Here is a 16,844-nt window from a genome sequence, read left to right as displayed (position 1 = left end):
GCATTTCCAGGGCATTGCCCTGGCGCCGCCCAGTGACCCTGCTCACGCACAGGTGTAGCACACGTGCACCCCATGCCGCCCCTGGACTCGTGTTTTATCAGAGCCTGAGCCTCCCCAGCCAGGGAGGGGGAGGGGCGGGAAGGGTGCGGCCCGCCGGGACTGGGAGTCCTGCCATCCGTTCCCTGAGCGCCGCGAGGGTTTCTGGGAGCACAAAGTTGTAGTGTGATAAAGGGGCGGGTGTGGGGGGGCCTCTCATATGTTAAAGGCCGCCCCAGACTTGGCTTGAGAGACAGGTATGCCGTGTCCTGCAGGGAGGAGGACACGGCGGCATACCTGTACGTTGGGAGGTGTGTGTGTGGTGGGGAGGGTGGGGGGGGGGGGTCAGGGACGTAATGAGGACTTCGTTCTTCCGGGTTTCTTCATGCCAAGAAGCCGGGCACTGCACCTCTCATCTTGTCACGGGTAAGGCAGGTATAACCAGGGCTTGTGCGGCCGGCCCGATATTCGCATAATTCTAGGTTTTTTGCATTTGCCGCATAATTCATCATCTGTGACATAATCTGCAGATTTAAACAAGTTCGTTTCTGGCTCAAAAAGTGACTAAAATGCAGCCACACGCGTTGCCGCGCAGTGCACGGCCCTTTCCAAAGCGGGCTGGTCTCCTTTCTGTTTCTTGTTGGTATATTTGGGTGTTAAACTGGTACTAATGTGGTACAAGCAATCAGTGCCCCCCGCCCTGCTTGCAAAGTGCAAGCTCTCAGGCCAGGGTACTGTGCTGACGGAGACCCCTCGAGCTCGCCCCCACCCACACTGCGGGGGCCTTTGTTATGCCTCTGCAACTAATGTCCATACAGTGTTACTGAGTTTAAAAATAGAAATAATCAGGTAACTCTATTCCAAAATATGCCGCGTGATGCCACATAATTTGGCCTTTTCTTGCTGCATATTTTGGTCAACCATTCAGAATAGTTTGGTCCTCCTCTGCCGTATAATTCCAGGGGGCCTGGTTGTAACACTCCCTGTACGTGTTAGAATGCTCACTGTCGGGTAGTGCTGCGAAGCACAGAAGTGTGCCTTTATGTAGCGCTTCCTCTCCCTGAGGTGACGCGAAAGCACGTATGCAGACGGTGGTACTAGAACATACCGGGTGGACATAGAAGAGGGTGACAAGGAAAGGAGGACGGAGAGGAGCATGCGAGTAGGATCTGGGGGCCCGATTCACAGAACTAACTTAAGACAAATTCCTGAACTTACTACTTTTGGTATTTACAGAAGTTAGGATTTTGTCTTAAGACAGACTTAAGACACACTTAAGACAGATTTAAGACAGAATCCTAACTTCTGTGAATACCAAAAGTAGTAAGTTTAGGATTTTGTCTTAAGTTAGTTCTGTGAATCGGGCCCCAGAAGCTTTAGAGGACAAATGGAGAAAGGCAAGGAATTAGAACATCAAGGAAGAAGGGAGGACGATCCACAGGGGGGCCACAAGGGTTAGTGTTAAAAGATAGTCAGGACCTGGGGTTATTCCTTTACTCGGGGCTGGTAAAGTCAGTCTTAGTAAATGCAGAACACGAGCTGCATAAGGATGGAATTAGACTCGTAAAAAGGGTAGAAATGATAGAGCATAACAGGCACGAGAGGCCATGCCTTATGGATCAAGCCGGGCTGGGTTCAAGGCAGGTAAGGATGATCGATACCTGCTGGGATAATAAGGAAGATCAATCAATCAGGCATTTGTTAAGCGCAACGACTCACCTGTAAGGGTCTCAAGGCGCTGGGAAGGGGGGAGGGGTTGGCAGGCTCCAGTCCATCAAGCGGGGGTCTGTCGAAAAGCCAGGTTTTGAGGTTTTTTGCAAAGAAGGGCAGCGATGTTGTCTGTCTGAGGTGGAGCGGCACGGCGTTCCAGGCTCGGGACGCGAGGAAGGAGCGGCCTCCGATCTGGTCTTTCTGGTGCGGGGGACCTCGGCGTAGGAGAGCTGGCCTGATCGCAGGGTCCTCTGGGGTGCATGGAATTTGAGTCGGCTGTTCAGGTATGCTGGTCCGGTGTCGTGGAGGGCCTTGTGGGCATGGGTGAGCATCTTGAAGGTGACTCTAGCTTCGATGGGGAGCCAGTGGAGTGTGCGCAGGTGCTGAGGACCAGTCTCGAGGACCAGTCTTGCGGCGATCTTGAAAGTACCTTAACCCCTTCGATGCTGATGACGAGCTCAGCTCGTCATCAGCCACAGTGGTCGTGTGCTGATGACGAGCTGAGCTCGTCATGTAACGCGGCTTTTGGAAAAAAGCCGTGTAGCGCAAAAATAACCCCCGCACGCATGTGGTTAAGATGGAAGGAAACAGAGAGAGTTGGAGAAGGTATACTAGCTGGAAATAGATATAGACCCTAGCATCCCCTGGATAGGAGGAAGATGGGTGCCTAAGTGAGGTCGATTAGGAGTTAGGGTCGTCGCACAGCCTGGCCATATGATCCTGGAACATAAATGGATACAATACATTATAAAATCAGGAAAGCTTTAAAGATGCTATCAACAGCAACGAGATTGTGTGTTTGCAGGAGACCTGGCTGTGCGACAAAGCCCTAGCAATCAAAGGGTTTAACCAACAGATGAAAGTAGCGAGAAAGAAACATTTTGGCAGACCTTCAGGAGGGCAAATGACATTGATCTCTACAAAAATTGCCAAGAATGTAGATCTTTTGGAAGTAAAATGCAAATGGGCAATAGGATGTAGAGTGTTGCTGTCGAATCACAACCCACGATATGAAGGTATAGTCATTGTAAATGTATATATACAGAAGGGGAAAGAGAATGAATATAAGGCAGAACTGGAGAAACTAAAAGAAGAAATGTTAACTCTGACCGAAAATTACCAGAAAGATGTACTATTTGTGCTGGGTGACTTCAATCCCAAATTAGACCCTTGTAGGATTGATCCACGGTGTAAAGAATTGTTGATTTCCTATAAGATAAAGGATGCCATATTTCCGAGAGGGGATATGTCGACACAAGATATGGCTCAAGGACAATCTTTGGGCTCAATGGGCTTAGTCTGCGTGAATGGCAGAATGGACTACGGAGCTCCTCTGGACTGACCACAGCTGCGTTCACTTCACCTACAACAAACCAAAACCCAACATCCACCTCCAACCTACCCTGCAAAGAAACTGGAACAAAATCACCACGGACCAAATCTCCGCATCGCTCCTTCAAAACACCCCAGCCCTCTCTTCTAACGCTAACGAAGCCACCGCCAACCTCACCCTATGGTTATCCAACACCGCCGACACCTTAGCTCCACTGAAAAAACGTCAAAGTAAACCTGGCAGCAAGAAAGCCTCATGGTTCAACGATGATCTCAAGAAGTCCAAGAAACTCTGCCGTTCCCTTGAAAAGGCCTGGAAAAAAGACCCAACCACCAGCACCAAGGACGCCTTCAAAAGCGCCACCCGCACTCACCACCAACTGATCCGAAAAGCCAAGAAAACAGCATTCAAGGATCGACTTGACAACAACGCCCACAACAGCAAGGAACTTTTCAACATCGTCAAGGAATTTTCCAATCCCTCGGCCAATTCCAACGACATCACCCCCTCTCAAACCCTCTGCGACTCCCTAGCCTCTTTTTTCCACAACAAGATTGCAGACATCCACAACAGCTTTGACAACCAACCCGGAAACCAACCCACCCCACCATCTGCTGACCATCTTCCCCCCGTGAACACCCTTAACGCCTGGAACCCAATCTCCACTGAGGACACCATCCGCCTGATGAATTCCATCCACTCAGGTTCCCCCACAGACCCATGCCCTCACCACATCTTCAACAAAGCAGACTCCGTCATAGCACCGCACCTCCGAGACGTCATCAACTGCTCCTTTAACTCCGCTACCTTCCCAGAAGACTGGAAACACGCTGAACTCACCGCCCTTCTGAAAAAACCAACAGCGGACCCCACCGAACTCAAAAATTACCGCCCCATCTCGCTTCTTCCATTCCCGGCCAAAGTCATCGAGAAAGCCGTCAACAACCAGCTCGCCGCCTTCCTCGAAGCCAACAAATCCCTCGACCCCTCACAATCTGGCTTCCGAGCAAAACACAGCACTGAGACCGCCCTCATCGCAGCAACAGACGACATTCGAACTCTACTGGACAATGGAGACACAGTCGCCCTCATCCTCCTCGACCTCTCTGCAGCATTCGATACAGTCTGCCACAGCACCCTTCTACAACGCCTCAATAACATCGGAATTCAAGGAAAAGCACTTGAATGGATCACCTCGTTCCTCACCGGAAGAACCCAGAGAGTCCGCCTTCCTCCATTCAAGTCCGAGGCCTCTGAAGTCATCTGCGGCGTACCTCAAGGATCCTCACTCAGTCCCACCCTCTTCAACGTATACATGAGCCCCCTCGCGGCCATCGCACGCCAACACAACCTCAACATCATCTCTTACGCGGACGACACTCAACTGATCCTTTCTCTCACCAATGACCCCAGCACCGCCAAAACTAACCTACACGAAGGAATGAAAGAAGTTGCCGAATGGATGAAACAAAGCCGTCTGAAACTGAACTCAGACAAAACAGAAGTCCTCATCTTAGGCACATCCCCCTCTGCTTGGGACGACTCCTGGTGGCCGGAAGCCCTCGGAAAAGCACCCATCCCGACAGACCACGCACGGAACCTTGGCGTCATCCTATATTCTTCACTCTCAATGAACAGACAAGTCAGCGCCGTATCCTCTTCCTGCTTCAACATTCTTCGCATGCTCAAAAAAACATTTCGCTGGATCCCCTCCGAAACAAGGAAAACAGTCACCCATGCTCTGGTCACGAGCCGACTGGACTACGGAAACACCCTCTACGCAGGTACCACCGCTAAACTCCAGAAGAAACTCCAACGAATCCAAAACGCCTCAGCCAGACTCATATTAGATATCCCACGCAACGAACACATCTCTGGCCACCTTAAAGACCTCCACTGGCTACCCGTCAATAAGAGAATCACTTTCCGACTGCTTACCCACGCACACAAATCACTCTACGACATCGGACCAGATTGCCTCAACTCTCGACTGTCCTTCTACACCCCCTCCCGCCAACTACGCTCTTCCAGCCAAGCCCTCGCTACTATACCTCGCATCAACAAGACCACCATGGGAGGCAGATCCTTTTCATACCTGGCTGCTAAAACATGGAACTCACTCCCCGCTTACCTTCGCCTCACCCAGAACCACCTAGCGTTCAGAAAGCAGCTTAAAACGTGGATATTTGACAAATAATCCTCCTGGGATCACTGAAATAATATCGACGGACAAAATATCGAGTTGCCAAAATATCGTGGACAAAATATCGACAGTCAAAATATCGAGTTTGTATCTACAAACAGGTAAGTACAAAAATATCGAGTACAAAATATCGTTAACAAAAATATAGATGTAAAAAATATCGACTTTATTAAAAACAGTGTTAAATTAAATTAATATTAAATTGTAATTACTAAAATATACTTAAAACGACTTAAATTAAATTATAATAATTAAATAATAAATGAAAATAATAAAAATAATTTTTTTAAATCTTATTTATTGACCCTGAACCCTAAAAATACCCCTTTACCCAAAAACCCAAAACTGACCCTGAACCCTAAAAATACCCCTTTACCCAAAAACCCAAAACTGACCCTGAACCCTAAAAATACCCCTTTACCCAAAAACTGAAAACTGACCCTGAACCCTAAAAATGCCCCTTTACCCAAAAACTGAAAACTGACCCTGAACCCTAAAAATGCCCCTTTACCCATGAACTGAAAACTGACCCTGAACCCTAAAAATACCCCTTTACCCATGAACTGAAAACTGACCCTGAACCCTAAAAATACCCCTTTACCCATGAACTGAAAACTGACCCTGAACCCTAAAAATACCCCTTTACCCATGAACTGAAAACTGACCCTGAACCCTAAAAATACCCCTTTACCCATGAACTGAAAACTGATCCTGAACCCTAAAAATACCCCTTTACCCATGAACTGAAAACTGACCCTGAACCCTAAAAATACCCCTTTACCCATGAACTGAAAACTGACCCTGAACCCTAAAAATGCTCCTTTACCCAAAATGTATCAATATTATTTAATTAGCAATTAATTATTAATTAACAATAACAATAAAGTAAATATATTATAACATTAGCTGTAATTATTTTAATAATTAATATTATTTTTTCAAAATTAATTACTTAAAAATTACACAAAATTATATATATTAAAAATGTACTCTAATTAATGTAATTAACTAATTACAATTAATTAATTAACAATTATTTACTAATACAAAATATGTTCAAAATTATATTAATTAATTAACTAATTAATATTAATTAATTATCAATTAATTATTAATTAAAAATATTAACAAACATATATTAATTAATTAATTATTATTAAATTACTTCCCACCCTATTCCCCTATAAACCCACAACCCGCTACAGAATTACATTACGCAATTATTATAAAAACAAAATTCATGTAATAAAATATTTTATAACATTAATACACACTATTCACACATATTATTACATAAAAATACACTATAAAATATTATATATTATTAAAAAATCGATATTTTTGCTATCTATATTTTATACAGTCGATATTACTTCACTTACCTGAAAAACGATATTTTTGTAGTCGATATTATGTCCAGTCGATATTTTGTCCAGTCTATATTATAAACTCGATATTATGTCCAGTCGATATTTTGGAGTCGATATTTTGTCTCTATACCATCCTCCTGCCCTTCCTAAGCGCCTTGAAACCCTCTGGGTATGTAGTGCGCTATACAAATTTTTTTGACTTGACTGGACTTGACTGACGCAGATAGACCAGCAAAGCGTACTTTTGAGATAGGCCAGCAAGCCTGCCAATCGACTATGTGTTTATACATTCTTGACATTTTGAATTAATTAAGCACTTTGAGGTGGTAAGAGTAAAAGGTAGTGACCATTACACCCTGAGCACTGAAATTTATGGAGTAAGACAAAAACAAAGAGATATAGTTCTTTAGGTCAAGGTACACTACCGTAGGCGGCTCACAACCCGTATATCAGAGGAATACATTGGAAAATGAGCTTCTGTACAGCAGACCCATTCATTAGAAAATATTCCGAATACGAATGCTAATGGAGAATCCTTCCACAACCTCCAGAAATTAAGGATTAAATATAAAATGATTATAAGAAATAAAAAAAGGACCTATAAAGAGAGTTAATGGGCAAAATTGTTAGCTGCAATAGATTCTAAAGATTTGAAAGGCTGTTGGAAATTGGTCCACGAAAGCTCAGGCAATCCAGCAGGGCTCTTGAATTGCATGGTACCAGAAGATGACTGGGTAAGATATCTGGGGAGATTTATGGAAATTGGCCAGTAACAGAGAGAATAAGTTCCATATTATGCCCAGGAGTGAGGGAGGAAACCAAGGAACACTTTACCCCCAGTAATATTAAAAAAATGATACCTAACTTAACCCTGACTCGGGCCGCTGGCCGCTGGCCCAGATAATCTTCCTGCAGTGATTATAAAAAATAGGCCAGAGTGGTGGGCAGAGATCTTTTCAAAAATGTTCCTGGGAATACTTAATACAGGCATTATACCAGAAAACTTGAGCGGAGCAATCATAAAACCCATCTACAAAAATGGAGACACAAAAGCCCAGAAGAACTACAGATTAATTAATCTTCTAGATATAGTAGAAAAGTTATTCGCCAAAGTAATATTGGAAAGACTCAAGGACTTACCAGAAGTAAATCAGGTTGTGCCCCCAGAACAGGGGGGGGTGTTAAGGAGGGGCCCTCAACGGTCAACCACTGGTTCGCGCTCTGGTCCATTGCGCGGAAGTTTATCGAGCAGAGAAGAAGTCTGTTCTGCTGTTTCGTGGACTTACGCGCATCATTCGATCTAGTGGACCGTGAGACGCTGTGGGAGACGCTGATTGAATATAACATCTCAAGGGATCTGCTAAGGCTAATACAAGCACTGCACACTTATAACTAGGCGCAGATAACTTTGGACATAGAGGGGAGCCTATCTCAGAAAATCCAAATGGGAAACGGGCTGAGACAGGGGGGCGTATTTGCCCCCCTACTGTTTTCCATATTTATCGCAGATCTTCCTTCAGTCTTGAGCAATGAAAGGGGGGCTAGCCCAAAGTTTGACGGGAAACATGTTTCATATTTATTATATGCGGATAATCTGGTAATAATAGATGAAACAGAGATCGGTATGCAAAGAAAGATGAATAGGTTTAACGAATACTGCGGTCTTAAAAAACTTGTAGTTAACATGGAAAAAACAAAGATTTTAAGCTTTGGAAGTAGGAAATAATGTTTAACTGGTTTATGGGCTCCACGAAGTTGGAAAAGGTAGATGAATATAGGTACCTGGGGATGTGGTTTCAGGAAAGTCTGAACTGGCATACCCATCTCGATGCACTAAAATTGAGGACGTCAGCTTCGGTAAGCGGACTAAAAAAATGTAATGGAGTCTATGGCGAAAAATCAGATATCCCGGTTTTAAAAGCTTATACAGCTGTGGTACCGCCACAATTCCTATATGGAGCGGAACTGCTATACCTGAGTGGTAAAAACAGATGGGACGCCGAAGAGGGTAAAACCCTGAAAAACGTATTATCATTGCCTAAGTCCTCAATGGTCCAGGCAGTGAGATTAGAAACAGGAACCACCTCATGGGTATAACGGCTTGTATGGCCCTATTAAGATTCTGGCAGCTCCATGGAACGGGAGAAGAATATCAAATTTTGCAATGGTGCAGAAATGAGGTATTGAAGAGCGAGCTAATGAGGGCAAAAGGGAAAAGAGAAACTATTAATAAAGCTTGTAGAATGATCAGGTTCAAGCTGTGCCCCCTGACTTTACAAATTGAGGTTAACAAGAGGGAATTTAGGGCTCTTGGGAAAGAAATCTCTAGAGCCCAGGACCAAGATTACCTCCTGGGGGTACGTTTTATGGCTATCTCGTGGCAAAATGAACAACACTACCCTTATATAGATAGATTACCCTGTCGCTGGTTAAGAAGAGAATTACTAAGGCTGAGAATTAGTGTTAACCCTTGCTATGCTAACGACGGGGTAAAAGGAGCAATGATTGATAGCAATGTGTCTGTACCCTTGGAACAACGTATGATATTTGACATATATTATTGCATTGCCAGAAGGTTTTCAATATACGGAAAGAGATCGTACGTCCTATTTGTTAAAAGAATCGTATTAACAATAGGGTAGAAGCTGTAGATCTTTCAATTGGAATGAGTAATTTAGATATAGCTTGCGCTATGGGGAAGTTCATTCCAAAAGTTGAAGAGACCCTTAAATGTGAATAGAACTGAAATGCTTGTTTTACCAGACGATACGGCGCACGTTCACGGATCGAGAGAAGGTTTAATGATTTTAGTTGTATGAATTTTATGATGATGTTTTTAAAATTAAGAATTGTGATTTTAGGAGTTGTATTTATGAAGATTTTAAATGTTTAAGGACAAGCTAGTCCAAATAAACTTGACTTTGAACTGAACTGGATAGCAGGCTGCTCCAGGGGAGAGCACGGACAGACGTGTGTCTGTCATGCTGTCCGTTGGGGAGTGGAGGTGGCGTGGACCACAGCGGTGCTCGGCTTGCATGTTTGTCTCTGTGTCTATGCATTTACTCAGTAATGGCTGAATTATGCCAACTCTGTCTATCCGGCATCTCCTTCTAAGCTAGTTCACTGCCTTCAACGGGACCACGCACTCCCATTTTAAGATCTCTTCTTTGGCTCCCAATTTGCAGCAGAGTTGTCTTTAAATCTATGGGTGTGATCTAGAACGCGATGCACTGGTCACTCTGCCACAACGGTGACGGATGGCATGGTCAGCCGAAATATAAATCCCACAGGATATAATGAGATGTATATTTCGCCGGACGGGATAACGGAGTAACCCATCCGCCGAGATCTAAACTAGGCCCTTTGTCTATTGTGCATAACGCTATTCACAGACCAACTCCTACTTTTTTGGCCACCGAATGTTCCTGGCACAATCCAGGTTGAAATTTGGGTTCGGCCGGCTTCTTTCTTAGGTCGGTTTCTCTATTCAAATATGCTCATTTCAGTGAAAGGGCCTTCGCCCTCGCCGATAAAAATTTGTGGAACTCTGCCCCTCTCTGCAATCACAAGTTTGTCTTCTAAGTTTCAAGAAACAACTGAAAACCTGACTTTTTAATCAGTAATTCACTTTATCTTTCACTTTGTTGTGTAAATGTTCAATAGAGCCAAGAGGCTTATAAGTATATGCACTCAGTAAATACAGGTGGGTCGGAGCACAGATACTCGCCCTTTATTAGAGATGTCCTTATTGGTTGGACGCCCTGAGGATGCCCAGGTGTTTGGAGGCCTTAGGGGATGTGAAAAAATACCTGTGACCTTGTCCCATGAGCTGCTCAGATGAGACGAGTGAACCAATCACAGCACAGCAAGGCGGGCTAGAAACACTTCATTGCTCCTTTAGAGGTGAACCTCCGAGTCGCCCCATGTCACCCAAACCCTTCAATGCTCATCGGCAGTATCGCCTCCCGACTCACACAACACCACCCTCCTTGGACCAGGCTTCACCCTCCAGGCCAGTGTTTCCCAAACTGTGAGTCTGGACTCAGTGCTGGGTCACAAGCTGATTTTTGGTGGGTCGAGAAAGTCCAAGCAATAAAAAAAGATGCCTTTATGTTCTGTCTTGTCACACTTGCTGCTCTTAAAGGAGTGACGTCAAATGTCAGGCTGTCTTCTGATAAATTGCTGCTTTTTAACATGGGGATTGGTGTTTAGAAACTCCTTTCACTTTGCAGTCAGAGAAAGAAGAGTAAAGTGTGACAGTCTTGCTGGGTTACAGATGTGTAACAGGAAAGGCGGTAGGATGACGTTTTTTGTAACACAGGGAAACGTAAATACCTGTAAATGAACTGTGAACATTCAGCTGCTAGGAAAGCAAAAAGGAAGCACGTTTGCTTGTAATTCTGAAGTGTGATGGAAGCAAAGATTTTAATTGAATCAAAACAAATCACAACACTTTACTTGGCAATGCACAAATCTTAAATATTCACTGAAGCTCGATCTCCACACATTATCACTTGGGGGCAATATACTTTTATCCGTAAACTTTACGTTTGCGTGAATTTTGTGGCCTTTTCAATGGGAAATGCCCTGTCTGTAAATGACAGTGGCTACCCCATGACACTTGAGTTGCATTAAAAAAATGGCCGTCCTGATGTCCATTAATGTTTGGTGGGTTGCAAAACTTTGTTGTTGAAAAACTGGGACATCGGAACTACTGCTTCACACGGTTAAAATGCGTCCCATTAACATGAATGGTATCGCTCACCCAAACTCCGTTAAATGGTTCATCCCCATTGATATCAACGGCACATGTCGAAAGGAAAGGATGAGACAAAGTAGAGCTGTAGGGTGCTGCAGCAGCAAGGAAATGTGGTGCCCTCAGGTACCATCATTTTCCACGAGTGTGTGCGTGTGTGCATGTATGCATGTGTGTGTGTGGGTGTGTGTCTGTGCGTGCGTGCATGTGTGTGTGCGTGCATGTGTGTGTGCGTGCGTGCATGTGTGTGTCTGTGTGGGTGCGTGCCTGTGTGTGTGGGTGTGTACCTGTGGGGATGTGTGTGCATGCGTGCATGCATGTGTGTGTGTACGTATGTGTGTGTGTGTGTGCATGCATGTGTGCTTGCCTTTTAAGGCTTTGACTGTCGATAATGTGTGCGCTGTCGCTGTGAGACATATTGTTTACTATAAAGGGCCTGGAACCTGCCCATTGCTTGCCATTCGTTGTCTTCGCTGTCACTCTTTTTCGCTGCCCCTTATTTGTCCAGCCTCGATGTCACTGCCTGCTCCTTCACTTTGGCTTTTTTGTACGTTTTACACTTTAACAATGTTGCATAACATAGGGGTTGCTGTGCAGCGTGGCTTACAGCCATTGGCGCAGCCAATAGGGCACAAAGGCGAGACATATTGGTTTTGTCAGTGCTTGTTTGCACTTCTTACTCTGCAGTCTGATGGTGTCCTGGCTGCAGGTGTGCTGACACCAGAGATGCAGAGCCGGATAAGCCAGGGTGCTGGTGGTGATGGCTTTGTAAATGATGCAGCTGGATTTGAAGGTGGTGCGTGTCGGCCGGGAGCCAATGGGGTTTCACCGGGATGGGGTGCCTGAGGGGTGCTGGGATCCTGGTGCTTCTGGCCCTGGGTGAACCTGCTCGACGCCTTTTTCAGGATTCTGACTTGCCTTTGAGTCTGTGTCTGCTCACAGTGTGCTGTGAAGAAGCTGCCAGGCATGTTTATTGATGTGCTGTTCTACTTATGTGTAACCCCACTCTCTTGCTGGCATTCCCAGCCGTGTAAAGCGCTCTGATATCTGCAAAGATCTTGTTCGCGCTATATACAACTTTCAAAATAAATGATTAAATGAATGTTGGCGCTGTACAATGCACTCAGCTTCACAAACACACAGCTCTGCCCTGGGATGCCGGCACCCTGCCCCAAGCACAGCTCCACTGCACAGACCAGCACCCTGCCCCAAGCACAGCTCCACTGCACAGACCAGCACCCTGCCCCAAGCACAGCTCCACTGCACAGACCAGCACCCTGCCCCAAGCACAGCTCTCCTCCACAGGCCAGCACCCTGCCCCAAGCACAGCTCCACTGCACAGACCAGCACCCTGCCCCAAGCACAGCTCTCCTCCACAGGCCAGCACCCTGCCCGAAGCACATCTCTCCTCCACAGGCCAGCACCCTGCCCGGAGCACAGCTCTCCTCCACAGGCCAGCACCCTGCCCGAAGCACAGCTCTCCACCACAGACCAGCACCCTGCCCCAAGCACAGCTCCACTGCACAGACCAGCACCCTGCCCCAAGCACAGCTCCACTGCACAGACCAGCACCCTGCCCCAAGCACAGCTCCACTGCACAGGCCAGCACCCTGCCCCAAGCACAGCTCTCCTCCACAGGCCAGCACCCTGCCCGAAGCACAGCTCTCCACCACAGACCAGCACCCTGCCCCAAGCACAGCTCTCCTCCACCACCCTGCCCGAAGCACAGCTCTCCACCACATGCCAGCACCCTGCCCCAAGCACAGCTCTCCTCCACCACCCTGCCCGAAGCACAGCTCTCCACCACATGCCAGCACCCTGCCCGAAGCACAGCTCTCCTCCACAGGCCAGCACCCTGCCCAAACCACATCTCTCCTCCACAGGCCAGCACCCTGCCCCAAGCACAGCTCCACTGCACAGACCAGCACCCTGCCCGAAGCACAGCTCTCCTCCACAGGCCAGCACCCTGCCCGAAGCACAGCTCTCCTCCACAGGCCAGCACCCTGCCCCAAGCACAGCTCCAGCACCCTGCCCAACGCACAGCTCTCCTCCACAGGCCAGCACCCTGCCCCAAGCACAGCTCCACTGCACAGACCAGCACCCTGCCCCAAGCACAGCTCTCCTCCACAGGCCAGCACCCTGCCCGAAGCACAGCTCTCCTCCACAGGCCAGCACCCTGCCCCAAGCACAGCTCTCCTCCACAGGCCAGCACCCTGCCCGAAGCCCAGCTCCAGCACCCTGCCCAACGCACAGCTCTCCACCACAGGCCAGCACCCTGCCCCAAGCACAGCTCTCCTCCACAGGCCAGCACCCTGCCCGAAGCACAGCTCTCCTCCACAGGCCAGCACCCTGCCCCAAGCACAGCTCTCCTCCACAGGCCAGCACCCTGCCCGAAGCCCAGCTCCAGCACCCTGCCCAACGCACAGCTCTCCTCCACAGGCCAGCACCCTGCCCCAAGCACAGCTCCACTGCACAGACCAGCACCCTGCCCCAAGCACAGCTCTCCTCCACAGGCCAGCACCCTGCCCGAAGCACAGCTCTCCTCCACAGGCCAGCACCCTGCCCCAAGCACAGCTCTCCTCCACAGGCCAGCACCCTGCCCGAAGCCCAGCTCCAGCACCCTGCCCAACGCACAGCTCTCCACCACAGGCCAGCACCCTGCCCGAAGCACAGCTCTCCTCCACAGGCCAGCACCCTGCCCCAAGCACAGCTCTCCTCCACAGACCAGCACCCTGCCCGAAGCACAGCTCTCCTCCACAGGCCAGCACCCTGCCCCAAGCACAGCTCCACTGCACAGGCCAGCACCCTCCCCGAAGCACAGCTCTCCTCCACAGGCCAGCACCCTGCCCCAAGCACAGCTCTCCTCCACAGACCAGCACCCTGCCCCAAGCACAGCTCTCCTCCACCACCCTGCCCGAAGCACAGCTCTCCACCACATGCCAGCACCCTGCCCCAAGCACAGCTCTCCTCCACCACCCTGCCCGAAGCACAGCTCTCCACCACATGCCAGCACCCTGCCCGAAGCACAGCTCTCCTCCACAGGCCAGCACCCTGCCCAAACCACATCTCTCCTCCACAGGCCAGCACCCTGCCCCAAGCACAGCTCCACTGCACAGACCAGCACCCTGCCCCAAGCACAGCTCTCCTCCACAGGCCAGCACCCTGCCCGAAGCACAGCTCTCCTCCACAGGCCAGCACCCTGCCCCAAGCACAGCTCTCCTCCACAGGCCAGCACCCTGCCCGAAGCCCAGCTCCAGCACCCTGCCCAACGCACAGCTCTCCACCACAGGCCAGCACCCTGCCCGAAGCACAGCTCTCCTCCACAGGCCAGCACCCTGCCCCAAGCACAGCTCTCCTCCACAGACCAGCACCCTGCCCGAAGCACAGCTCTCCTCCACAGGCCAGCACCCTGCCCCAAGCACAGCTCCACTGCACAGGCCAGCACCCTCCCCGAAGCACAGCTCTCCTCCACAGGCCAGCACCCTGCCCCAAGCACAGCTCTCCTCCACAGACCAGCACCCTGCCCCAAGCACAGCTCTCCTCCACCACCCTGCCCGAAGCACAGCTCTCCACCACATGCCAGCACCCTGCCCCAAGCACAGCTCTCCTCCACCACCCTGCCCGAAGCACAGCTCTCCACCACATGCCAGCACCCTGCCCGAAGCACAGCTCTCCTCCACAGGCCAGCACCCTGCCCAAACCACATCTCTCCTCCACAGGCCAGCACCCTGCCCCAAGCACAGCTCCACTGCACAGACCAGCACCCTGCCCCAAGCACAGCTCTCCTCCACAGGCCAGCACCCTGCCCGAAGCACAGCTCTCCTCCACAGGCCAGCACCCTGCCCCAAGCACAGCTCTCCTCCACAGGCCAGCACCCTGCCCCAAGCACAGCTCTCCTCCACAGGCCAGCACCCTGCCCGAAGCCCAGCTCCAGCACCCTGCCCAACGCACAGCTCTCCACCACAGGCCAGCACCCTGCCCGAAGCACAGCTCTCCTCCACAGGCCAGCACCCTGCCCCAAGCACAGCTCTCCTCCACAGACCAGCACCCTGCCCGAAGCACAGCTCTCCTCCACAGGCCAGCACCCTGCCCCAAGCACAGCTCCACTGCACAGGCCAGCACCCTCCCCGAAGCACAGCTCTCCTCCACAGGCCAGCACCCTGCCCCAAGCACAGCTCCACTGCACAGACCAGCACCCTGCCCCAAGCACAGCTCTCCTCCACAGGCCAGCACCCTGCCCGAAGCACAGCTCTCCTCCACAGGCCAGCACCCTGCCCCAAGCACAGCTCTCCTCCACAGGCCAGCACCCTGCCCGAAGCCCAGCTCCAGCACCCTGCCCAACGCACAGCTCTCCACCACAGGCCAGCACCCTGCCCGAAGCACAGCTCTCCTCCACAGGCCAGCACCCTGCCCCAAGCACAGCTCTCCTCCACAGACCAGCACCCTGCCCGAAGCACAGCTCTCCTCCACAGGCCAGCACCCTGCCCCAAGCACAGCTCCACTGCACAGGCCAGCACCCTCCCCGAAGCACAGCTCTCCTCCACAGGCCAGCACCCTGCCCCAAGCACAGCTCTCCTCCACAGACCAGCACCCTGCCCCAAGCACAGCTCTCCTCCACCACCCTGCCCGAAGCACAGCTCTCCACCACATGCCAGCACCCTGCCCCAAGCACAGCTCTCCTCCACCACCCTGCCCGAAGCACAGCTCTCCACCACATGCCAGCACCCTGCCCGAAGCACAGCTCTCCTCCACAGGCCAGCACCCTGCCCAAACCACATCTCTCCTCCACAGGCCAGCACCCTGCCCCAAGCACAGCTCCACTGCACAGACCAGCACCCTGCCCCAAGCACAGCTCTCCTCCACAGGCCAGCACCCTGCCCGAAGCACAGCTCTCCTCCACAGGCCAGCACCCTGCCCCAAGCACAGCTCTCCTCCACAGGCCAGCACCCTGCCCGAAGCCCAGCTCCAGCACCCTGCCCAACGCACAGCTCTCCACCACAGGCCAGCACCCTGCCCGAAGCACAGCTCTCCTCCACAGGCCAGCACCCTGCCCCAAGCACAGCTCTCCTCCACAGACCAGCACCCTGCCCGAAGCACAGCTCTCCTCCACAGGCCAGCACCCTGCCCCAAGCACAGCTCCACTGCACAGGCCAGCACCCTCCCCGAAGCACAGCTCTCCTCCACAGGCCAGCACCCTGCCCCAAGCACAGCTCTCCTCCACAGACCAGCACCCTGCCCCAAGCACAGCTCTCCTCCACCACCCTGCCCGAAGCACAGCTCTCCACCACATGCCAGCACCCTGCCCCAAGCACAGCTCTCCTCCACCACCCTGCCCGAAGCACAGCTCTCCACCACATGCCAGCACCCTGCCCGAAGCACAGCTCTCCTCCACAGGCCAGCACCCTGCCCAAACCACATCTCTCCTCCACAGGCCAG

General features: G+C 50.5%; 1 protein-coding gene and 1 long non-coding RNA gene across 3 annotated transcripts in view; one reads left to right on the top strand and one right to left on the bottom strand.

The window, feature by feature from the left end:
- The window catches only part of CNOT12 (CCR4-NOT transcription complex subunit 12), a 381,414-nt gene that overhangs the window by 14,678 nt on the left and 349,892 nt on the right, over positions 1-16,844 (top strand). The window lies entirely within an intron of this gene.
- LOC147736600 (uncharacterized) lies at positions 1,414-7,180 on the bottom strand. The gene is made up of 3 exons (XR_015307623.1): positions 6,872-7,180; positions 2,311-3,066; positions 1,414-2,176 (listed from the first exon to the last, which is right to left on the bottom strand). It is a non-coding gene; the product is annotated as an uncharacterized LOC147736600 (long non-coding RNA).

This window comes from Lissotriton vulgaris, chromosome 1_2 (assembly GCF_964263255.1).
Source record: "Lissotriton vulgaris chromosome 1_2, aLisVul1.2, whole genome shotgun sequence".
NCBI lineage: Eukaryota > Metazoa > Chordata > Amphibia > Caudata > Salamandridae > Lissotriton > Lissotriton vulgaris.
The sequence above is the reverse complement of the archived record's forward strand: the minus strand, read 5'-3'. Positions and strand labels throughout refer to the sequence as shown.